We start from the raw sequence: 24,790 nt of genomic DNA, 5'->3' as shown, positions 1-24,790 counted from the left end.
GATACATGGTTTTTTGCTTTATTAGCTTGCATTGTATTTTTCATTTTTTTTCTTTAATGCATCTTTCCAGGACAAAAAATAATATCCAAAGATATTTTGGCACTAACGGCGAGATCTGTAGCAAGAAAGTTGAGCAGTCTGAACTGTTGAGACTTCCAAGAAGACTTCAGAGAACCAAGACAGTGTAAAGGAAAACAGTAAAAAAGAGTTGTTAGACATTATTAAGGGCACGAAAGTTGAATTGAGCACAGTAAATGTACAAACAACAAAGCCACCCAACAGAAGTCCACTTAAAAGCTGCAACTGGTGGGCCTCAAAGAGCTACAGAGCATGCTCCAAAGAAGAGGTAAATTTAATTGTAATTTGAATGTTGTTTGAAAGTAATTTTTGAAATTCCAGTAAGCATTTTCTTTTTGCAAAAATATTTTTAATAGAAGTACTTGGGAGATATTGAACTAACGAAGAAAAAAATATCAGCTTGTAAACACAGGGACTCTAATAATTACTTGAGAAATGCTGTAATTGTATTATATTTAAATAACAAGAGGATATCTGTACACAATCCAGTGAAAGGAAAAGAGAAGTGATCTCATTGAGAATTCTACACTCTTAAGTATTTATCGGTGTTATTAACTGCCACTTAACTGCCTCTTCAAGCTGTTAATTAACAATATCATTTACATCTTGATTTGAAGGTAGCTTCATGTCTGTAAAGGACTCGCGTATTTGAAATTTTCCATTTAAAAAATTTTTTCTGGAATAAAGTTTAGCATGTTGATTACAACTGCTCTATATGACTTCCTGTGACCAATAACTATCTGTGCTTTCAGCTTTCTTGGCTTCCTTAGAGCATTGTAATTACTTGTGCTTGTCAAAAGAGTGTTTAAGTGCAATCAGTGATATCTTGGCATTGTTTTGTAGGTTAAATGGCAGTATTTTTTTTTTAATGACACATAATGATGTATTTCAGGGATGTCATTAATTCAAGTAGTAAGGTGTGTGGCTTTAGGATACCCATCACTGACTTCCCTTATCAGAACAAACAGATAATATAGGGTTCTGTTTTCCAGAATGATTTAACATTTTAATGGAACTTCCTGGTTTCTATGTGGTATCAAAAATACCTCTGGAAAGTATAATTGGGTGGTAGAGTAAGCTAATTCAGACAATCAGTACCCATAATAGGTACTTCCTCCTCGTCCTACTCTTTAGAAACAAAACAGTTACATATAAGTATATGGAAGTAAATAACACAAACATATAAATACTTACCAAGAATGGCATTTTTAAGGCTACCAGACCTGTTTATGACCCCTCATGCCCTTTATTATAATTTAATTAACTGTTACAGAAATGGTAAAGTGAGTTCAATGCTTTGGAAAGAGTCAGTAAAGGTCACATAAACAATTTCTTTCCAGTTAGGCATGAGTGAGACAAATACACATACGCAGGAACATCATACCCTTAGATCGCTTTGTAAGCTGTCTCACATCCTTGCTCCACTTTTCCACTTAAACCAAAATTGAAAATATTGCAGGATGGGTGTGATATATATAAAATATATGTCTTAGAACCTTTTATCAGTGGTCCTGTGTTTAAAAAAGAGGCTTTGGTCCTACATCAAAAGACTGGTGAATGAGGTGCATTTGTTTTGAGTTTTTAAAAGGTGTCTTTTAATGATTTTTGCCTCCCCTCCCCGCTTTTCAAGGACTCCAGGATGCATGGGATTAGATGAGTCGTGATCTTTGCTTCATGAGGCACTGTCATCATAGCTTCATGCATAGCCTGCTTTTCTTTGTGTTATATATTAAATCCCCATTGATATGGTTACCATGGTTACACTACCTCCCAAACTTAGTGGCATAAAACATTCACTCATTATGCTCACAGATTCTGTGGGTTAGCAATTTGGCTGGAACACAGTAGGGAAGGCCAGTCTGTGTTTTCTGATGTCTGGGTCCTCATTTAGAAGACTTAGAAGTCTGAGGCTGGAATCATCTGAAGTTTGCTCACTCAGAGGTCTAGCAGTTGATGCCGGCTGTCAGCTGAGACCTTAGCTGAGGGTGTTAGCAGAAACACCTACATGTGGCTTTCATTGTGGCCTGGGCTTTCTCACCGCATGGTGGCTGGGTTCCAGGGTGGATGTCTCAAGAGAAAGTGAGCCAAGAGGAAGTTGTGTTTTGTTTTGTTTTTGAGATGGAGTCTTGCTCTGTCGCCCAGGCTGGAGTGCAGTGGCAGGGTCTTGGCTCACTGCTATCTCCACCTCCTGGGTTCAAGTAATTCTCTGCCTCAGTCTCCCGAGTAGCTGGGATTACAGGTTCCTGCCACCATGCCTGGCTAATTTTTGTATTTTTAGTAGAGATGGGGTTTCACCATGTTGGCCAGGCTGGTCTTGAACTCCTGACTGTGTGATCCACCCTCCTTGGCCTCCCAAAGTGCTGGGATTACAGGCAAGCCACTGCGCCCAGCCAGTTGTATTTTCTTTTTAATGACCTAGCCTTGTAATAAGATTGGACATTACCACGTTTACCCTCTTCCACATTGATTTTCCTAGGATACTTTTTTTTACCACAACCACTTCTGAGACACCATCTTAACAAGGATAATGTCATTGATAGGAATGGAGTAATATACAGTTGGCCCTCTGTATGCGTAGGTTCTGCATCCACAGTTAACTTCTGATAACATTTTTTAAGAAACACACAGAAAAAAATACCAATTAAAAAATACAGTATAACAACTACTTATGTAGCATTTGTTGTATTGGGTATTACAAGTAATCTAGAGATGATTTAAAAGTATTCACGAGGGGCCTGGAGCAGTGGCTCACGCCTGTAATCCCAGCACTTTGGGAGGCCAAGGTGGGCAGATCACTTGAGGTTAGGAGCTGAGACCCGCCTGATGGACATGGTGAAACCCTATGTCTACCACAAAAATACAAAAATTAGCTGGGTGTGGTGGCATGGGACTGTAATCGCAGTTACTCGGGAGGCTGAGGTGGGAGAATCCCTTGAACCCGGGCGGTGGACATTGCAGTGAGCCGAGATTGTGCCAGTGTGCTCCAGCATGGGCAACAGAGTGAGACCCTATCTCAAAAAAAAAAAAAAAAAAAGTTATGAAGGAGAAAAGTATGTATTCATGAAATAGTTTTAATTACAGGATTCAGTAGATTGTTAAAAGATACTTTTTTTTTTGAGATGGAGTCTTGCTGTTTTTTGCCCAGGCTGGAGTGCAGTGGTGTGATCTCAGCTTACTGCAACCTCTGCCTTCTAGGTTCAAGCGATCCTCCTTCTTCAGCCTCCCGAGTAGCTGGGATTACAGGTGCACTCCACAACGCCTGGCTAATTTTTTGTGTTTTTAGTAGAGATGGGGTTTCACCATGTTGACCAGGCTGGCCTCGAACTCCTGACCTCAGGTGATCCACCCGCCTCGGCCTCCTAAAGTGCTGAGATTACTGCCCTGAGCCACCACACGGCCCTAAAAGATATTTTAACAAGTTCTCATTACATTGTTAAAATCTATGAAGAAAGATCCTTGTATGTAAAAATTATCTTGTTTAATGACACAGGCTCCCTACAATTTTTATTAATTAGAACTTTATAAATTATAAAGCCAGAGACTATAACTATGAAGGAAACCATTGTTATGAAATACATAATTCTGAAAAATGAATATTCATCTATGTTCTGTGCCTACTCTGATCAAATACATACACTAAAATTTGAAAATGAAGTTTACAAGTGGTTTATGAAAGAAATAATAATGACGTGGAATAAGGTTAAAGCTTTATTCACAGATAACAGTTCTGAAGGCACATTTCATTTTAACTGTTATACTTCCTTTTTTCCTTTTCTTTTTTGAGACAGGGTGTTGCTCTGTGGCCCATGCTGGAGTGTGGTGGAACAATCATCACTCACTGCAGCCTCAACCTCCCAGGCTCAAGTGATCCTCCCACTCAACCTCTCAAGTAGCTGGGACTGTAGGCGTGTGCCACCACTCCTGGCTAATTTTTTTTTTTTTTCTTTTTGTGGAGACGGGGTTTTGCCATCTTGCCCAGGCTGGTCTGGAACTCCTGGGCTCAAGCGATCCTCCCTCCTTGGCCTCCCAGAGTGCTGGAATTACAGTTATGAGCCACCATGCTCAACCCCTTTTTTCATTCTTCTGTTTTTCTTCCATTCCTATCAGATTTTAGATCTTCCATATATATCTCAGTTAAGTCCTTAAAATCTTTCTCCAAGAACTTTAGGAATTTGGAAGCTTTAATTTGAATATTAGGTAATAGATCATAATATAGAAAGTCAGGCATAATAAAATATTAATTTGAGTCCCACTTACTGAGACGGCAGTTCTCTGAGTTTAAAAATGTCGCAAATAGCCAGGTATGGTGAGAGATGCCTGTAGTCCAGGCTACTCAGGAAGATGATGTGGGAGGATTGCTTGAACCCAGGACTTCGAGGCCAGACTTCACGACATATTGAGATCCCATCTCTTAAAAAAAAAAAAAAAAAAAAAAGGAAACAATGTTTTATATTTTATATGGTTTACTTTCTTTTTATAATAGGATGTTTTTGTATTAACTTGCTCTAATTTATTTAGGAAGCTTTTAAAAGCTTTTTCTTATGAAAAATCTAAAACATACGCAAAGCACGCAAAATGGTACAGTGAACCCCTTTATACTGTCACCCAGCTTCAACAATGATCAACATTTTGCTATTCTTGTATTATATATACCTTCACCCAGTTTTCATCTCCTTGATGATTGATGGCTTTTTTTTTTCAGGTAAAATTTACATACATTAAGGTGTACAAATCTTAGCTGGAGGATTTTGACAAATGGCCATGTGACCCACACACTTAACCAAGACACTGTGTTTCCCATTTTCACCTTCCCAGTCAGTAGCCTTCTGTCCTGAGGCAATTGCTGTTTTGATTGTTTTTTCGCCTCAGATTAGTTTTGCCTGTTCTGGCACTTGACAGCAATGGAATCATACAGGATATATTCTGTGTCCAACTTCTTTCACTTGATCTAATGTCTATGAGAATCATTCATGTTGGCATGAGCTGAGTACTCTTCCGTTGTTTGGATATCTCACAATTTGTTTTTTCATTCTAACAGCAGACCTTAGGTTGGTTCCAGTTTGGTGCTATTATGAATAAAGCTTCTGTGAACAGGTTAAGCTGCCTTAATATTTGCTTGCAATATATATTGTTTTTGAAATACGATAGCATCTAATTGAAAATTCCACTAATTTATAATTTTTGAGGCTGATCCCTTATCCCTCCACCTTATTTATTGTTCTGAGTTAGCATTTCAAAGTTTATATAAAACTGGTACCTAATAGTTGAGAATTCCTGCTTTTGTCAGATATTGAATTGAATGATACTTTTTTGATCAACAGAAAATTTTCCCCCCAAAATCATTTTGCTTTTCACTAAACTACTGGCATAATAAGCAATCTCTCTTTTTTCTTTGTCATTTGGTTTTCATTTTCTTTTTCAGAAATGAGCCCCTGAGTCCTGAGTTGGTGGCAGCTGCATCTGCTGCTCTGTTTTGAAAAGCAGGCAAGCCAGAGCTGCTCAGGCAGCTCCGTAGCATGAGGAAGAGTCAGGGGCACAGAGAGATGGAGAGAGACCTAATTAGGTAAGTGAATCAAACCATTAGGTTAGTAATGTTTATATCTCAAAACAGGCCATTTTCATATGGCTAGTAAGTAATACACATAATATATACCACATAAGTGGAATTTACATATAGAATATACCATATAAATAGAATTTTAGCAATTCAAGTTTTTAAAAAACTTATGTCTTAAGTAAGATTATAGTTTTAAGAGACCAATTGAACAGTTACTTTCCTTTTAGAAAGTTACAGTTTCTTGTCCATGAAACAAGGAATGATAAATTCAGTAATGTTATTAAAAATAACAGAATAAGATAGCTTTTCTGAGAAAAGTAATTTTTTTTTTCAGTTAAATAGCTTGCTGGTTTTATGCATGGTATAGCAATCTTCAGGTCTGTTTCCTTCTCTTTTTCCTCCTATTCTTATGTTTAAGCTGACATCTTTCCACTTACTCTCTTCATCTCTCATTATTTTATGCTACGTTAGACTCCTTGCTGCCTACATTGTAGTAAGTGGTAACACTGCTTCATTTTGTAGGTGATCTAAATCTGTTGTTCCCAATGAGCGTGTGTACCAGATGTATTTCAGGAAGTTAAAAGAAATGGCCATGTGTGGTGGCTCATGCTCGTAATCCCAGCACTTTGTGAGGCTGAGGTGAGAGGATCACTTGAGGCCAGGAATTTGAGACCAGTCTGAGCAGCAAAACAAGACCTCATCTTTAGAAACCATAAAAAAATTAGCTGGGCATGGTGGCGTGTGCCGGCAGTTCTAGCTACTTTGGGGGCCGAGGCTGGAGGATGGCTTAAGTCCAGAGTTTGAGGCCGCGTTGAGTTAAGATAGGCACCACTGCCCTCCAGCCTGGGCGACAGAGTGAGACCCTATCTCTGAAAGAAATTATATTAAAAAAAAAAAAAACCATAAATATCTGGACTGTCTGTTCAGTTACTCATTTTGTTTGTGTTTGAACAAATACAACGGCAATAAATAAATATATCTATTTTGGTTTTAATTTAGTTATTGAATATAGGTGATAGGTATACAGATACTGATTGTACTTTCTGTTCATTTTCTTGGAATAATTTTTCATGTGACACTTTTATGTTTGAAATGAATATTTCTGAAGAACATCTTTAAAAGATGGAAGTAAACAAAAATTGTAACGTTCTGCGTTATGTGAATGTTAATAGATGACTTTTTAAAATTTAATTTAAACATAACTTTGTATGCTATATAATTAGTGGATAAAAATGAAATAAGAACTAAATGTTATCACTGTCCTGTTTCAGAAAGTTTATTATTGTTCTGTAGCTAAGGTTTCTTTATTTTTTTATTTTTTTGGAGACAAAGTTTCACTCTTTTTTCCCTGGCTGGACCACAATGGTGCGACTTCGGCTTACTGCAACCTCCACCTCCTGGGTTCAAGCGATTCTCCTGCCTCAGCCTCCCGAGTAGCTGGGATTATGGGCGCCTGCCACTGTGCCCAGCTAATTTTGTACTTTTAGTAGAGAGGGGGTTTCTCCATGTTGGCTTGGCTGGTCTCGAACTCCTGACCTCAGGTCATCCACCCGCCTTGGCCTCCCAAAGTGCTAGGATTACAGGTGTGAGCCACCGTGCCTGGCTGTAGCTAAGATTTCTGATGCACTTGACCTTTTTATTATTTCAGTTTCAATAACAAAATATCAGATATGAAAATTGCCAGATGTGCTACAGCTAGAGTTAATATAAGGCCAGAGCATCAGATTCAGTTTGACCAAGGCTATGACAATTATCCTGGCCAGGAGAAGACCGCTGATCTTCGAAACAGGTTATCAGGCTTTGTAGTCTGCTGGGTTTTGTTTGTGTAGTTTAGTTTTACCTTGACTGTAGATTTACCTTATTATGGGTGTGTATTATTGCTGTTGGATACATGAGCATTATGAATGCATTTACATCTGTGTTCTTACTCTCTGTATACCACTTCCTAGAGAGGGAACCATGTGCTGGATTTAGCCAGTCCTGCATTTTTCTATACCTTAAATCAAAATGGGCCATGCTTCATATCTACCCATGATGAATAGGGTTCCTTTGATTTAGAATAAATAGAGCTGACTGAATTCTGAACAAGTGAGTATTTTGTGAGAAACATTATTTTTCATTTTAAATATAAATGCCTGTGTATTCATTTACCCTTTATATCTCTATACGTGCTTATCTTTTGTTACACCTTAGAGAAATGACCCACCATCGACGAAAAGAAAGAAAGGCGTAGGCTGGGCGTGGTGGCTCATGCCTGTAATCCCAGCAATTTAGAGGGCCGAGGCAGGCAGATCACGAGGTCGGGAGTTCAAGACCAGCCTGGCTAACATGGTGAAACCCCGTCTCTACTAAAAATACAAAAGTTAGCCGGACGTGGTGGTGAGCTCCTGCAATCCCAGTTACTCAGGAGGCTGAGGCAGGAGAATTGCTTGAATCTGGGAGGTGGAGGTTGCAGTGAGCCAAGGTCGTGCCACTGCACCCTATAGCTTAAAATGGTAGATTATTTGTGGCCTTTTGAAATTACTGATTTGAAGTTCTTTAAGATGGTGAGCCATGTCTTACACAGTTATTTTAGAATCTAAAGTTGTTCTGTATTTACATAAAGTTTCTATTCTTTCTCTCCTTTAAACCCTGAAAGTGGTAGTTGCGAAGGAGGAGCCAGATATTTGGCATGGTCTGACAAAAATTAACTTGTCTTTTATTTATTTATTCGTTTATTTTTTTGAGACGGAGTCTCACTCTGTCGCCCAGGCTGGAGTGCAGTGGCACCATCTCGGCTCACTGCAACCTCTGCCTCCTGGGTTCTAGCGATTCCCCTGACAGCCTCCTCAGTAGCTGGGATTACAGGTGTGTGCCACCGTGCCCAGCTCATTTTTGTATTTTTAGTAGAGACAGGGTTTCACCATGTTGGCCAGGCTGGTAACTCCTGACCTCAAGTGATCCGCCCACCTCGGCCTCCCAAAGTGCTGGGATTACAGGCGTGAGCCACCACGCCCGGCCTAACCTGTCTTTATAGCAGGATATGCTCACAATTGGAGTGTTTTCAATACATCGTGTATTCTGTGGATTTGTTTTAAGTAAAATCAGGCACTTGAGTTAACTCCTTCTGGGTGTTAAATTACTGATTTATACAGGAAAGTTGTAAAAGGTGGTTAGCAGTTAACACAGGAAGTTCAAGAGTTTATGGTGACTTTGGAATATTATTTGAATTACTAATTTAAAGTGATTTAGTATCTGTTACATATTATTGAATAAAGTAGAAAGTGTTCTTGGAGTTTTACTTAAGAATAGTTAACTGAGTCCGTTAAAGTTGAGAAAATTTAACTGAATAATTCAGCTTGCATATAATACTGTGCAGCTACATCGGGATGGCATATTTGATTTTTAATATTAGATTTGATATTTAATATCTTAAAAATTAGGTGGCCAAGGAGAAGCTGAAAAAGTAGGAAGGGTTCCTGTGCCTTCAGTGTGTTAAAAAGCCAGCTAAAGGGGAGTAAGGGAAAGCAATGGTGAGATGCCAAGTTGTTCACTCTGCTATGACTCGGGCAGGGTCTAGGGTATCAATCCCAGACAACCCAGGTCTGGACTTATTGCTTCTGTTGGAAATTGACAGTTCCCACTGGCCTGCCTCAGAATGTTGGCACTGCCACTGACTAATTCTGTGACCGGGGCACCTTTTATAGCCTCCATCAGCCTGTTTCCCCAGCTATAAAATGCTGAAAGTGAAATCTAGCTGAAATGGCTTTGAGGAATAGAAAAGAAACACGTATAAACTATCTGGTACATAGTAGGTGCTCAGCAAATGTTCATTCCCTTTCTTTGTTGTACATTCCTCTTTTGAAGTTCAGTGCTTTACCAAGGCATTTCCTCTCTGCCGTGACTTGCTTTAATCCACCATCCTGTTCACCGGACGTTCGGTTGAGGGAGAAGAATGCAAGGCACTGAGGAAAATTCTGGAGCATAAAAGCCTTTGTTTACAAATAACTTAGGAACCTGCCAGAGGAAAACTTGTATGACTTGAAATCACATTACTTAGTGTTCATATGATATTTCCATTTTTTCTGGTTAGTTCTATTTAGTAGAGAAAAGTAATTTAGTCCATAAAAAAAAATTTAAAATTATTTTTAAAATTAGCCCTCCAGTTTATAAACTGGATTTTAATCTGCCAGTAAGTTTATTCAAGTAAATATGTAAAGTGATGCATAAAGCAGTTGATTATCAAGTTTGCAAGAAAATGTTACCTGTTAACTGTGATATTAATTTCAATAGTTAAAAAGTCATGTAAAGAAAGTTAATTATTTTACAGAATGATTGCTTTATGAAAGGGAATGTTGTGATTTCCCTACACAATCTTTTGTAATTATAATTTGTAATTAAACATTGCAGTGTTTCCCGCCCTTAAAAACAAATGTTGACTCTTTTTAACAGCTTCTTTTTAGCATAGTTTTATAGTTTTTCACAGCATGGAGTTTTTAAAACTTAATATCAAAGGGAACAAATAAAAATTAATACTAATTGAGCTAATCTTTTCAATTAGATATTTTGGAAATTAAGTTGCTGTAACTGATTTGTTGTATTATGAAGCAAAACTTCAAGTGCACATTTCTGTTTTTAGTCTATCAGTCCTAAAAATGTGGCAATTTAGCTAAGATGTTTGATGTACGTCAGTGGAATTATTTTGAATTTTTACATAGAATATTTCACTTAAATTTTTTTCTCATAATTTTGTTGACAGTTTATATTCATTAAAATGTTCTTTTTTTTTTTAGGAAAAATATATTCGGGGAAGAGATGTAATAGATTTCACATTATGGCAGTTACTAAAGAAGCACGTGAACAGGTTTGTAAAGAATAACTATTTCTCAGGTGGAAAAATATTCCATCCTTTCAAGATGTCCTCAGTGTTCCGATGGTGTAATAGTTGGATATTTTAATATTCCTTCTTGTCATTGGCCTGGATTCGAATCATGAATGTGGCGGTTGTCAGAAGGAAAACTTGGGACTGTAAATTGAGAAGGCATTGAGAGACCAGAGAATAATTTGGGCAAGACCAGCTTGATGAATAGATGAGTTTACTAGGACTTACCTACTGGACATTTCTGGCAGCTCTAGAGTCACCCTGCCTCTTATCTCTAAGCTGCTTTTAAGCTTACATGCTGGCTGTTTGCCCACGTGTGTGCACGATGAGACTGTTTTCCTTGATATGTTTTGAGGTATGCCCTGGGATGTTTTGGTTCTCAGGGACACCTGCTCCTCAGCTAGACACTGTAGCCTTGGCTCCCTGCCCAGCCTTCAGGGTTCAACCAACACACATATACCCTTAAGTAAGCTGGTGGGGGACATACCACACTACAGTTGTTGACATTGCTAGTTGTGGTTCGGTTTCCCTCTTGAAATGCTGCATTCTGTGAGATAATGGGAGGTAAGTACTACCAATTACATGAATCCAGAGGTCCAGATTAGCCACTAATTTGGGTTAGAACATTATTAATCACCTACCATTTGCAGTGTATCTCTATGCTATTACATAAAGACATACTGGTTCCTGCCCCTAGGAAGCTTGCTATCTAGAAGAGGAGATAGCATTTATAAAATAACTTATTGAAGTGATTTAGTGATTGTTCAGGAGATGGGAAGAACATTCAAGGAATATATTTAAGAGACTTGTAGTGTTTTTTTCTTAACACGTGGTTGGTGTTTGTTCTCTATTCTTCTCCTTTTCTTTGGGTAAGAAATTTACCATTTTAAGTCTAAAAGAGAAATGAGTGTCCTCTTGCTTGGCATTAAATTTGGTTTACTAGTAAAATAAATGAAGAAACTCAGTACAAATGGTCTCCAGAGTGTAAGTGATGAGCATTTCTGACGAATAGAAGTTAGTTTTTTGGATTTTGATAGAAATAATGTTGTATGTGGACTTAGGAGGCTGAGACAACAGGATGGCTTGGGATTAGGAGTTCAAGACCAGCCTGGGCAACATAGTGAGATCCTTTCTGTAAAAAAAGAGAAAAAAATTATCTGGGTACGGTGGTGCATGCCTATAGTCCTAGCAACCTGGGAGGTTGAGGTGGCAGGATCGCTGGAGCCCAGAATTCGATGCTGCAATGAGCTACAATTGTGCTATAACACTCCAGCCTAAGTGACAGGGTGAGACTCCCTCTCAAAGGGGGAAAAAAAATGTTGTATGTGATAGATAAGTTCCTAGGCCAGCCTCCAATGGCTCATTTAATCTTTCTACCAGTTACTTACATAAACTTCTGATTTTCCCCCTATTTAATAAACTATATTAGAGGCTAGATCTCATTCATGTCTGTATACCCTGTAGCATCTACTCATGCGGCTTACAGATCATAGGAACCAGTTATCTTAAATCTTAAATTCTTTTTTGAATAAACTGTACTATAAAATATACATCTGTAAAGGAAAGTAGTGAATTCAATTAACGTTTGTTCGTTAGAACTGAAGGTGAAGCTAGAAGAATAACCCCCTGTATTACAAAAACTTCATTCTTTTGTGTGTGATAAAAAGGAAATGCAAAATGCATAGGGACAATGAATCACCTCTCCCCTGCTCAAATGGTATCCGTTAAGTGTGCATCAGAAAGGAATTTTTTGTCAGGGCAGCTGCTGTTGTCCAGCCAAAAGAGACAGTTGGATTCTGGAAGGAGCCCGCTTGCTTTTTAAAATAAAATAATCTTATATCTAAAACTGAAATTAGTTGGCAAGGAGGCATTTAAATTTTATGTATTTTATAAAACAGTATCAAATGATTCTACCCTAGTGAGGAAAGTAGCACACAAATTTATGTAATAATTTACTCTAATGAAGGTACTGTTTGTGCTATACTTGCATGAGTCTAAAGAATGTTTTTTGTTTCCAGTTAAGTACAAGAATAGCAAAATGTGGAAACTTAAATTTAGCCATTTTTCATTGTTGTTATCTTACCATCCCAAATAATGCTGGAAATATAGTTGGCATTCAGTAATTTTTTTTATTGACCGATTGAATGAGTTATTCTGTTCCATGATACCCACGTCTTGTTCCCCACTAAGTTCTTACCACTGCTACAAAGGATATAGTCATAGGCCCTACTGGTTATCCTAGAGTCGACAGGCAGTATAGCCCAACAGAAAGAGTGTTGGTGTTGTGTAGATCTGGATTCAAATTCCGATTCTGCCTCACTAACCTTTCCGCAACTGTACAATGAGGGTTAGTATGTACATCTGAAGGATGAAATGAGGTCATCTGAGAAAAGTGTGAGGCACGGTGCCTGGAACATAGTACACATTTAATAAACGTTTGCAACTATTAGCAAGTATAAAAATTTGATCCTAATGATGACGGAAAAGACATAGGTCTGTCAGTGTCCACCAAATAAAAGATAACTGAGACAATTAGGTTATTTTATTGGTGTGATTGCTCTGTAAATGTGGCTAGTTAAGCCTAATAATTGTGATAGTTACCCAGTATCAGATGAACTAGGCCAAAATACTTAATATCTGCCAGTCAGTATGTGGTTAGACACATCTCTGCACATGAAGGCTCATAGAAACCGATTCAGAAAAAGCAAATAGATAAAATAAGGCTTACCCAGGTAGAAGAGTAAATGAGCTATTTGTTGACATGCTTTAGGGGGCTTGACAAAAGTGTATAAACAGGTAGGCTGGAGGAGAAATCATATGCAATGTATACCTCTAGCCCGGAAAGATAAAATATGTTTGAAAAAATAATTAAGGACCAAAAATTAGGGAAAAAAATAGCCAAGGGATAGATAGTGATACTCATTTTCTTTTTACAACTTTATTAAGGTATAATTCGTGTGCAAGGAACTGCACACATTTAGAATATATAACTCGACTAGTTTTGACAAATAGATACACCCATGAAACTGTCATGTACAAATCTGAACATTTTCATGTTCTTTTGCAACACACACACACACACACACACACAATGCAGGCAACCACTGATCTGCTTTCTGTGAAAATAGATTGGGTTGCATCTCTTAGAATTGTACATAAATGAAATCACACAGTATGTACTCTTTTGCATCTGGCTTGTTTCTCTCAGCTAATGATTTGAGATTCATCCATGCTGTAACATGTACTAGTAATGCATTTTTATTACTGAATAGTATACAGTTGCATGGCTGTATTAGCTTTTTTTTTTTTTTTTTTTTTTTTATGAGACAGGGTCTTGCTCTGTAGCTCGGGTTGGAGTGCAGTGGCGTGATCTCGGCTCACTGCAACCTCCACCTCCTGGGTCCCGGTTGAAGCATTTCTCCTGCCTCAGTCTGCTGAGTAGCTGGGATTACAGGCACATGCCACCATGCCCAGATAATTTTTGTATTTTTAGTAACGACGGGGTTTCACCATGTTGGCCATGCTGTTCTTGAACTCCTGACCTCGTGATCTGCCCGCCTCGGCCTCCCAAAGTGCTGGGATTACAGCTGCGAGCCACTGTGCCCGGCTGATGTATTACATTTTTGTACGTATTCACCTGTTAGTGGACATGTGAATTGTTTCCCACATTACAACCCACATTTGGCTATTAGAAAGAAAGCTGCAAGGAACTTTCATGTACAAGTCTTTGTGTGGACATGTATTATCTCTTGGGTAAATATCCAGGGATGAAATAGCTATGATGAATAATAGATGTATTTTTAACTTTTTAAGAAGCCATCAAGCTGTTTTCCAAGATGTTTGTACCATTTTACGTTCCCAGCAGCAGTAACTGGTGGGAATATGGCTCATTCTCAAAAGATGATCTGAAATTTCAAAAGTAAAAAAGTTATTGAAACATGTAATATGATGGTGGTAATTAGCCTACTCACAGGGTTGGTTGTGAGGATTAAATGTGCTAATGCATAAAAAACATTTAAGCACAGAGGAAGCACTCAAGTGTTCATTAGCAGTTTTATTGTTATTCTGTTGATCTAACTTCTTTGGTTGTTAACAGTAGTACATTAGTGAGTAATTTTGATAGAGTTAAAATAAACAGCCTAGATTTTAAAAATCAGTCACATATTATATAAAAAATATTCATATTCGTAAAAATACCTTTAAACAAAATACAAATTTATTTTTTTTTCCAGTGGAAGGGGCAGTGATTACCTGGCATTGTTGTAAAACCAAAGTTAAGCTTGCCATTATTGTAGTTATAGTCTTTATTTAGCCTTTATTTATTTATTTATTTTTTGAGACAGAGTCTCGCTCTGTCACACAGGTCGGAATGCAGTGGCCTGATCTTGGCTTACCGCAACCTCCGCCTCCCGGGTTCAAGCAGTTCTCCTGCCTCAGCCTCCCAAGTAGTTGGGATTACAGGCACGCACCACTGTGCCCAGCTAATTTTTTGTATTTTTAGTAGAGATGGGGTTTCACTGTGGTCTCGATCTCCTGACCTCGTGATCCGCCTGCCTCGGCCTCCCAAAGTGCTGGAATTACAAGCATGAGCCACCGCGCCCGGCCGATATCGAATTTCTGACCTCCCCACCTTGGCTTCCCAAAGTGCTGGGATTACAGGCATGAGCCACAGCGCCCGGCCTAGTTATAGTCTTTAATATAATTTTTGTTGCCGTTATCTCTCAGCGAGTAACTTTTTATTATATACTGTAATTATGAGTGTCAAGGTATTAAAAATACACGATCAATTCAGGATTGGTTATAACATTTTTAAAAAAGATATTTACATTGACTTGTTCTTATTTAAAATGTCTTATTATACAGACACATCACCTTCACTTTGGGATATGGAATTTGATAAGCAGTTAGCCACAGAATATGAACAACCCCTTTAGAATGAGATTGAAGAGCTGATCCAGTGGACAAAAGAGGGGAAACTGAGAGTTCCCAATTAACAATGAAGCAGGTAAGTGTTAATTCCAGGGGTTATAAAATTCATTGATTGAGATTATTTCTGCCAGATATTCACTTTTAGAGTGTAGATACTTACATGAATTTCAAAACACTGTGTAGATATCTTCACGGTGTCCTAAAGACAGTTAGTTGCAGCAGAATGCATGCAATATAATAGAATTTTATAAAATTCAAAAACCAAATTTTGAATATACTTTCTTAGCTCTAACGGTGATGAAACTATAAAGAAAATGATCAACATAACGTGGTATTTCAGGAAGTCAGGGTAATTGAGTAGGGACACCCAGGGGCTTCGACAGTTCTATCATTCTGTTCCTCAGGTTGGACGGCAGGTTCACAGGTGGTCATTTCATCATGCTTTTATGTCGTTTTATGTTGTAGATATTATACTATATGTTATTCATATTATAATTACACATTATATTCTTTTGTTTGTAACAATGTTTCATAATATTTCAAGGAATGAATGGAAATGGGCACATAATGAAGATATGCAGTGCCTAGCCATCAGTAGAGTCCCAGCATTATCAGATTCCAAGATAATTCTTATACAAAAACAAGCAAAGGGCATGTTATCTAGAATGAAAAGACCATCCATATTCTAATAAACTGAGACAATCAAATAGGGAATCCCTCTTTTAAGGATGGTATTTGTTATATGCTTGGAAGTGTTTTGAAGTAGAAATTGGTTGTAAATAAATCTCCTTATTAATAGGAAAGTATAAGCTTGCGTTTAATGTCCCTGTTATCCCTACCAAGAAATTTAAAAATCCTGGAGGTTAGTATTGCTTATGAACTCACTTACTTGCTTATTAATAACAGGTGCATTTACTCTCTTAGGGGATGACCATGGGTATTTTAAAAGATAAGAAATTTGCTGAGAATTCCTTAAATTTTTCTAATTTTTACTAGCCAGTGAGGACATTGACCCTTTTTTGCAGGTAGCTTTGAAAGATGATGATACCTCCAGTTGAGACCATGTTGTTAAAACATCCTTCATTTAACCATTTAGACATTTGGTTCTAAAGAATGTATTATCCTTAGATTCTTGTTTCTAAAGAATGTATTATCTTAAGATTCTTGTCTTATTACTATTCTTAAAATTGCCCTAAAACTTGCTGAGGTAATCAGCTTTAAATTCTGTAAATACAGATAACAAAACCCTCTTAATCCTAAAGGTGCTTTTAAAGTTCATGCATTTATACATGTATGCAAATTGGCTATTAAATTGGGACGATTTTATTCTAAGTAACCAAATCTTAAGGAGCTAAAGCCAACCTGCTTTATAAAATATATTAATTCCAGGACTAAGCAATTTCTGAAAACAGACTGATTTACTGTGCTGCTTAATATTTCCTCAAACTAGAATACAAGTGACGGTGGCAGAGGGAGGAAGTAACTCATACTAGGAAGAACAAACAGCTGCTGGAATATGCTTGTGGTTTAGAGCTTCTTTTAAAAATCCTGTCAGCTGCAAAGGGAAGGAAGGATAATATTTTCCACTATGTCAGTAACATCTTTATGAAGATGCTCCTTTTGAATGTGGTACAGAAAGTTGGAAAACACTTAGGCATGGTATCTGGCATAGTGCCCCTTAGGAAGCACTTCACATACAGACGGTCCGGGGCTTAGGATGGTTTGACTTAGAATTTTTTGACTTTATGATGGTTCCCAAGGCGATGCACATTCAGTAGAAAGCGAACTTTGAGTCCGCATACAACTATCCTGTTTTTCCTGTTTAGGACATTGCTCCCATAAATTTCATGAGCTATTCAACCCTTTATAATAAAAAAGAATTTGTGTTAGATGATTTTGCCCAAATATAGGTTAATGTAAGTGTTCTGAATACGTTTAAGGTAGGCTAGTCTAAGCTCTGATGTTCCGTAGGTTAGGTGTATTAAAGACATTTTGACTTATGATATCTTCCCCTCCCAATAAACCCATTGTAAGTCAAGAAGCACCTGTAGAGGTCTGCCTTTACCAATTTCAGCTGTGACAGATTTAATGTTCCTGTATTGCTTTTAAATTGGAGAGCAGCAGCAGGTCTGAAACAAATACTGCAGTTAGCTTTGTGTTCTTCACTATTTATTGAACAGTTCAGAGGGCAAGGAAGCAAAGAGAAGTGCTCTGAGTGTGTCTTTGCTTGCCAGCTCCTGAATTGTTAACAGTTCTATAGTGGCCTTCGTGTATTTTTCTCTCGTTTTATGTGTTCTCTTCTCTTTTTGTTGACCCTGTCTCAAAAAAAGAAAACAAAAAACAAAATCAAATAAAAATATCCCTTGGGAATACGTGATGTTTGTATATGGAGACCCTCATGCCTTTCTTGCTACCTGTAGGATAAAGTCCAAAATCCTTAGCTTAACATTCAAATTTCTCCATCAAACTGGGTTCCTAGGCCAACTATTTGAGAGTTAATGTTCTTTTTTTTTTTTTTTTTTTTTTTTTTTTTGAGGTAGTGTCTCACTCTGTTACCCAGTCTAGAGTGCAATGGCACAATCTTGGCTCACTGCAACTGTCACCTCCCAGGGTTCAAGCAGTCCTCTCACTTGGCTCACTGCAACTGTCACCTCCCAGGGTTCAAGCAGTCCTCTCACTTCAGCCTCCCGAGTTGCTGGGACCACAGGCCTGCACCATGCCTGGCTAATAGATGTGTGTATTTTTTGTAGAAAGGGGTTTTCACCATGTTTTCCTGTCTCGTCTCCAACTCCTGGGCTCAAGGGATCCATCCCTCCTTGGCCTCCCAAAGTGGTGGGATTACAGGCGTGAGCCATTGCACCCAGCTGATGTTTTTCTTAAAATGGAAATTCTTTGGTTATACCCCATACCTACTGAATTTGTATCTCATGGGAAAGCTGTACAGTTTGTATTTTTAACTAGTATCGTTTATTTCTTGCTACTCAGAGTGGTCCCCAATTAGCATCTACATCACTGGAAACATTTTAGAAAAATAGAACTCCAGGCCCTGCTCCAGACCTAATGAATCAGAATAACGTAGACATTCAAGTTTGAAAAGCACTAGGTAATCTTAATGTACACTTGGAAGTTTAAGAATAACTGATCTGGCCCCAACCTGTCATTTTAAGTTTGTCCCTCAATGTTGCTCTACATTTATTCATTCAACCAACATGTATTGGGTAAGGTATCAAGGATGGCTTCACATAGTCATGGAACTCTTAGTACAAAGTTGACAGAATATAATGTCTGCCCTCCAGAGACACACTGGGGTTAACCAGTGAAGTTGCTTACTGCTGTGTGTGACCAGCCAGTGGCTCTCACCATCCATTTAGACTAAAGGGATCAGGATTCTGGGCACACCCATAACCATTCATAGTACATTAGTTGGGGAGCTCTGCCTTATGTCCTGGTATTTCTTAAGATTCCATTCTTGGCTCTCTTCCCACTGCACATGCGCCTTTGACAATCTCATTTACTGCCATGGCTCAGTCACATCTGATATCCACATCCAATCAATCATGCAGCCCAGGTAATTTACCTCCTCAAAAGCTTTTAATTTGTCATTTGTCTTCATGTTTCTACCTTAGTTTAAGTTACCATCATTTCTTACAAGGAATATGCAAACTTCTGAACAGGGTTTACAAGGACCAGCATGATCTGTCCAGATAATACGTCTTGACTCTCTGTAGCCCTAACATAATCTAGTCATCAACTCCTGAATAGGACATGGCTGTCAGTACTTGGCCTCTCCACACCAAATCATTGACTCAAGATTGTTTATTAAGGAAGGACCTGTGATGCTGTTGTCATTGTCCTTAACCTGTAAACTTGCTGCCTTCCTCACTTTCCATTTATTCTTTAACCCTCTGTAGTATTGCATTTGACTTATTACCCTGAATTTGTTGTTGCAAAGGTCACTAAGAGTAAACAATTTCCATATTGCTGAATCCCATCCTTCCTTCTCTTCCTGGACCTCTTGATCAATTGATAACTTTCGTAACTCACTTTTCCTGTAAACTCTCTATTGCCTTCAGTTTTGCCCAATCTGAAGTGCCCAACTCTCCTATCCTGCTTCTGTAATATTTTCCCCCTTTTACTGTGTAAAAAATAATTTCCTGATGTTCCCTTTGGGTTGCTCCGGAGACTTTTTCAAAGATTGGAGTTCTCCCAAGTTTTGTCTAAAGGTCACTGTTCTTATTCTCTGTTTTCAACTTGTCCGCTTCCAATCTGTTCTCCCCAATGCAATAGGAGTGTCAGTCTAATTATGTCAAGCCTTCAGTGGTTTTCTTAATCTTTTCAGATGGAGTTGAGGCCCCATGTGGTCTCACGAGACTCTTCTTTATCTCATCAGCCTTATGATCAAATTCTGCACTCCCAGACAGAATAGCAATTAGAATAAGAATGTTTTCAATTGCAAGAAGCAAACAGAAAAACCCAACTCAAAATTATTAAATAATACAAAACAAAAAGTCAGGAGTTTGGAGTCTTCTGGGTTGGTTAACTCAGGAGCTCACTGGTAACACTGATGAACTAGGTTTCTCCATCCTTATGCTTTCATTTTCCTTGGGGTATTGGTTTGGTCTTCCAGGATGGCTATTGCTAAAGGTAGCTGCAGTAATTTATTCTGTGTTTCTGTTTATCAATAAGGAGACCTTTCCCAGAATCCCTGAGCAGACATCTCATGCATGGCCCAATTGGCTAGATTAGTTATATACCCCTTCCTAAACCATGTTGTTTGCCAATATGGCCAACAATGTGGGGTTGGGGATCCCAACAATGTGGGATGTGGGATTACCACAAATGACTTAGTCATGTGCTGGAGAAACAAAATTAGGGCTTCACAGCAAGGAAGAAGGGAGGAGTGAAGTATCCTATTATGTATACTTCTCCTTCTTCCTGTACATACACTCAAAAATGTTCAGGCCCATATGAAAAATGTATTTATTTCCCAAAGAGAATCAGCCAGAATCTCATCCAAATACTCTATCCAGCTTCATGTCTAAGATCTCTGGTGGAATACGTAGGCTGCTTTTTCATCTGGTGGCTATGGCACTCTGGTGTTTTGTCCTCAACAGCCACATCTAATATGAGCACCGGGAAGAAGACTCTTTCTAAGGCTGCTCAGCTTTAGAGTACATTTCTTCATGGTGTGAGCTTGGTGTCCTGTCTCAGAGTCACTAGTTTCCCAGCCCGAAACAGTTGTGTCTCAATGCCCTCCATCCTGCCATTTCCACCCGGCCAGTTACACACCATTCCAGGTCTGTTTTGTAGCACTCCACTTCCAAATACCAAATTGTCTATCAGTTTGGATTCTTAGTCATAAGCCAGAGAGATGGATTCTGGTTTTCAGCATAAGATAAACTGTATTAGAAGAATATTGTGCTGCTTGCAGAATGGCCAAAAGGACTAGAGAATCAGCATCAGTCTGAGCCACACGGCTGGGAATAAATCCTGGAACTATACTGCATAACTGGTCGGGTGAGGAGATTGTAGCCACTGTGGCCAAGCACTGACACACTGTGCTTTGTAACACTATCTGCTGCTTTGGGAATTTGATCTTCACACATGTGTTACTGCATCTGGAGAGGATACACTAAGGTCCTTCCTTGATTTGTTGTTGTTAACCAGCTACCAATTTTAAAGTATGTGCAAGTTCAGCTTAAATCGTTTGGCATTTTCAGCTTTTGTAAAGGGAGACTGGCTCAGTGGGAAGACTCAAGGAATTTCTCAGACATAAGAAGGAGCTGAATTCTAAGTAACCCAAAAGAAATACCTACTTAAGGACAAATCCAGGTTTTGTGGGGCCAAAATTTACACAGTTTGTTGGGGTTGTGGGAGTGGGAAGGGGATTTATTTAGGAAAAATACATACAAAATTATATTAACAAATTAGATAGAGGATTTGAAGGGGCTTTTGCAAATAAACATCCCTGAAGCTGTACTTCCCAAATCACTCCGCTAGCTCTGATTTCCAGCCCACTCTGCTCAGCACAGTTTATCTCATGCTGGTTAACTCCTATATGTTCTTCAGGCTTTGGCTGAGACATTACTCACTCTGAGCTTTCAAAATCTTCTGACTGCTCTCACAGAATCCTTTAATCTCTCCCATTTAGACATATATGACACTATAATAACTGCCTGTTGATATGCGTGATTCCAACACTAGATTATTAAGCACCAAGATTGCAGTCATTTTAGTATCCCCAGTCCCTTGCATATCTATACGTAATAGGGATTCAATATTTATTAAGTGAGAAAACTACATATTTACATATTCTTCTTGCCTTTTTTTTTTTTTTTTTTTGAGACAGGGTCTCACTCTGTTGTCCAGGTTGGAGTGCAGTGGCATGATAACAGCTCACTCCAACCTCAACCTGGACTCAATCAATCCTCCCACCTCAGCCTCAGTACACTCAGTGGACTACAGGCATGCACCACCACATCTGGCTAATGTATTTTGTAGAGAAAGTGTTTTACCATATTGCCCAGGCTGGTCTCAAGCTCCTGGGCTCAAGGGATGCTCCTGCTTTGGCATCCCAAAGTGATGGGATTACAGATGTGAGCTACCACGCCTGGCCTCCTTGTGCTCATGTTCTCATGTTGCTTACCACCATCCATATGCTGATTACTATCAATTCTTATCTATAGCTCTAAATGTGTTTTAAAAAATAGCTTTAGGCTGGGCGCGGTGGCTCACGCCTATAATCCCAGCACTTTGGGAGGCCAAGGCGGGCGGATCATGAGGTCACAAGATCGAGAGCATCCTGGTTAACAAGGTGAAACCCCATCTCTATTAAAAATACAAAAAATTAGCTGGGCGTGGTGGCGGGCACCTATAGTCCCAGCTACTTGGGAGGCTGAGGCAGGAGAATGGCGTGAACCCGGGAGGCGGAGCTTGCAGTGAGCCGAGATTACGTCATTGCACTCCAGCCTGGGCAACAGAGCGAGACTCCGTCTCCAAAAATAAAATAAAATAGCTTTATAGGGCTATAGTTGACATAAAGCAAACCATGCACATTATTTAAAGTGTACAGTTTGAAGTGTTACATATGTATACGCTCGTAAAATCATCACCGTAATCAAGATAGTGAACATACCTATTACCCCAATATGTTTCCTTATGCACCTTTTATTCTTGAAATTCCACCCTGCTCTCCAGCCCCCACCCCCGCCCAGTAAACCACTGATTGTCATACAGATGAGTTTTAAAATTTTTCAGGATTTTATATAAATGGAATCATACAAAATGGACTATTTTTGTCTGATTTCTTTCACTTAGCATAATTTTGAGATTCATCCATGTTATAGTGTGTAGCAATACTTCATTCCTTTTATTGCTGAGCAGTATTCCATTGTATGGCTATACTGGCTATACTGCTGTTGTTTTTTGTTTGTTTTGAGATGGAGTCTCACTCTGTCGCTCAGGCTGGAGTGCAGTGGTGTGATCCTGGCTCACTGCAACCTCCACTTCCTGCGTTCAAATGGTTCTCCTGCCTCAGCCTCCTGAGTAGCTGGGAATATAGGTGCGTGCCACATTTTTTTGTATTTTTAGACGAGACAGTGTTGGCCAGGCTAGTCTCAAACTCCTGATCTCAGGTGATCCACCTGCCTTGGCCTCCCAAAGTGTGGGATTACAGGCATGAGTCACGTGCCCGGCCAGCTGTACTACTGTTTATCCATTCACCTATTGATGTACATTTGGGTTGTTTCCAGTTTTCAACTGTTAACCATTAAAACTGCTATAAACAGACACAGACATTTCTGTACAAACATTGTGTGAACATGTTATTTCATATCTCTTGGGTGCTAATTGTGTAGCAGTGGTCTAAGTCATTTTACGGTTGTGCCTTTTTACATTCCTACCAGTGGTGTATGAGTCTTCCAGTTGCTCTACATCCTTGCCAACATGGTCAGTCTTTCTCATTTTAGCCATTTAAATGGGTGTGTAGTGGCATATGGTTGTGGTTTTAATTTCTATTTCCCTATTGACTTACAGTTTCTGAGTTTTGAGACATCTTCATATATTCTGGATGCAAGCTCTTCATCAGAAATGTGATTGCAAATATTTTCATAGTGTAGAATCTTTTAAATTTTGGTGAAATCTAATTTACAAATTTCTTCTTTTATGGATCATGCTTTTGGTGTGCTAAGAAATCTTTGTCTAACCCAAGCTCACAAAAATTTTCTTTCCTCTAGAAGTTTTATAGGAGTTGTAGCCCCATAATCCATTTTGAGTGAATTGTTGTACATGGTGCAAAGATATGCATTGAAACTCACTTTTTGGCACATGTATATCCAATCTGTTTTAAAGTCTCTCCTTTTCAACTGTTTTTTCTCCACTGCATTACCTTTGGACCTTTGTTAAAAATCAGTTGTCTACATATGGTATGGGTCTATTTATGGATTCTCTGTTCCATTAATCTGTCTATTTTTGTGCCAATACCACAAGGTTGACAAGTCTTGAAATGAAGTAATGTTATCTCTCCAACTTCGTTATTTTTCAAAGCTGATTTGGCTATTGTAAGTTCTTTGCATTTTCATTTGAATTTTTTCCCCCATTTGAATTTTAGAATCAGTTCGTCAACTTCTAAAAGGGAAAAGCTCTGGGATTTTTTTTTTTTTTTTTTTTTGAGACGGAGTCTCGCTCTGTTGCCCAGGCTGGAGTGCACTGGTGCAATCTCGGCTCACTGCAAGCTCCTCCTCCCGGGTTCACGCCATTCTCCTGTCTCAGCCTCCCGAGTAGTGGGGACTACAGGCGCCCGCCACTACGCCTGGCTAATTTTCTTTATTTTTAGTAGAGATGGGGTTTAACTGTGTTAGCCAGGATGGTCCCGATCTCCTGACCTTGTGATCCGCCCACCTCTGCCTCCCAAAGTGCTGGGATTACAGGCGTGAGCCACCGCGCCTGGCCAGCTCTGGGATTTTTAAATGTATTTTATTTCAGAGATGGGGTCTCTGTTGTCTAGGCTGGTCTCCAACTCCTTGCCTGTAAGCAATACTCCTGCCTCAGCCCCAACAAGAACTGAGATTAGACATGAGCCACCATGCCCGACTAGGGATTTTGATTGGGATCATGTTGAGTCTATAGGTCAATCTCGGAAGAACTGAGATCTCAACAATATTGAGTCTTCTTGACTCATGAATTTGGAGTAGCTCTCCATTTGTTAGTTTTCTTTAATTTCTCTTGGCAATGTTGTTGGGGTTTTTTTTTTTTTTTTCTTAAGAGTCTTGCTCTATTACCCAGGCTGGAGCGCAATGGTGCAATCTCGGCTAACTGCAACCTCCACCTCCCGGGTTCAAGCAATTCTCCTGCCTCAGTCTCCCAAG

At 38.9% G+C, this 24,790-nt stretch overlaps 1 pseudogene; it reads left to right on the top strand.

Annotated features, from left to right (window-relative positions):
* The window catches only part of LOC134732579 (small ribosomal subunit protein mS31-like), a 37,147-nt pseudogene that overhangs the window by 9,343 nt on the left and 3,014 nt on the right, over positions 1-24,790 (top strand).

Source organism: Symphalangus syndactylus, chromosome 15 (assembly GCF_028878055.3).
Source record: "Symphalangus syndactylus isolate Jambi chromosome 15, NHGRI_mSymSyn1-v2.1_pri, whole genome shotgun sequence".
Taxonomy (NCBI): Eukaryota; Metazoa; Chordata; class Mammalia; order Primates; family Hylobatidae; genus Symphalangus; species Symphalangus syndactylus.
This window is presented reverse-complemented; position numbering and strand designations above follow the sequence as displayed.